The sequence below is a fragment of the Arachis stenosperma genome, chromosome 4, assembly GCF_014773155.1.
Source record: "Arachis stenosperma cultivar V10309 chromosome 4, arast.V10309.gnm1.PFL2, whole genome shotgun sequence".
NCBI classification, from domain to species: domain Eukaryota; kingdom Viridiplantae; phylum Streptophyta; class Magnoliopsida; order Fabales; family Fabaceae; genus Arachis; species Arachis stenosperma.
Genome location: NC_080380.1, coordinates 35,158,509 through 35,160,010, shown reverse-complemented (window position 1 = coordinate 35,160,010; position 1,502 = coordinate 35,158,509). Strand labels below are relative to the sequence as shown.

The 1,502-nt window shown below is 33.2% G+C and overlaps 1 pseudogene; it reads left to right on the top strand.

The window, feature by feature from the left end:
- Nucleotides 1-373: 373 nt before the first annotated feature.
- On the top strand, nt 374-484 carry LOC130978484 (small nucleolar RNA snoR2/U65; annotated as a pseudogene).
- The last annotated feature ends 1,018 nt before the right edge of the window (nt 485-1,502 follow it).

The window sequence follows — 1,502 nt, the reverse complement described above, 5'->3', positions numbered from 1 at the left end:
TTTTTTTCTTTACTAAAAATCATCAGAGTTGAATTTGTTACTGATTATCATCGAACCTTGAATTTGTTGTTGGCTTGCTCAAACACCCCCTATTATATTTTCTATGCACTACTTGTGTATGTTACAGTTTTCATATGACCGGGCTTACAATTTGTTGTTGTCTTGCTCAAACACCCCCTATTATATTTATCTCTAATTACATTGCTTCATGATTTCAGTTTATTTTTGCATGATATACTTCAACTGATAGCTTGTTTCCCCTGAATGAATTAAAATAAAAAACTGTAAACTGAACATATACCCCCATTCGGGTATTTGGATCAAATAAAAGCAAACAAGCCAAAACCCCAATTGACAAAAGGAAAATACAGCCAGTCTTATGATTGGACCAAGAGCAAGAATGTTCATTTGTTTCACATTGTGATAGGAACCTGCAGGTCTTAATACACTGTGATCTGCGCAGCCGTTTTATGTGGTTACATTCTATTTTATGTAATCCTTTTACCAAAAAAAGGAAAAAGAATCTGTATCCCTCAACCATTTCTTAATGGATGCAGCGCTTTGAGATAGTTAATGGTGTCACTGAAGTTGAAGAAATAACAGAGGAGAAAACTGCAGGTGCTGAAGAAGATGAAGCTACTAATTACAAGATCACACCTTTTCTTTAAATAGCATTTCAATTCATTCACTGATAACATTTTGATTTGGTTTTGTAGAAAAAGGAGTACCTGCTTTTTGGCTCAATACAATGAAAAATAATGAAGTGTTAACTGAAGATGTTAGTTGGCTCTATCAATAGTAACTCCTTTTTTTAATGTTTATTTTATGTCTTGCAAGTTAGTTACATGTGCAGTTTTCTGCTGCTCTCTTATTCTTATGTTTAACGAAATGAAGAATTTGCAAATTGCATTCTTTTACCTCGACTGAACAAGAGAAGATGTTTGGTATATTCTTACATGCTCATTTTCTTATTGGTTGTTTCCCTGTATCTTATGTTAAAGCAAGGCAGAAGAAAATTGTTTCTCTATGGCATAATATTTTATTGATTTTACATAATATTTTTATTATAAAGGGAGTGCTTTATCTTATTGTAATTCTTATTGATTACAGTTGTCGTACTGTGTTACTGTAAACTTTGTACCTAGGGGGTTGTTGGATTAGCAATATGGGCTCCTTCTGTGATAAACCAGAAGAAGGAAATTGACAACAAATCTGATACAAAAAACTCACCTAAAGGATATTCTCCAGTTTCACCTGCTGATGAAAATGAAGTTAACTGGAGACAGGCAAATGCTGCTGATGGTTTAGAACTCTCTATTGTTGGTGATGCTACTGATCATGAAGCAATTGACGAGGAACTTTATCTCAAAAATCTTAAGGTTGATAAAAGCTTTTAATCAATAAAAATAATCCTTCTCTTGTTAACTCTCCAGCAGAATGCTGACATGTGATCCTTTTTTTTCCATCAACTTTATGCCTTCATTAATGTCATTATTGCTCTT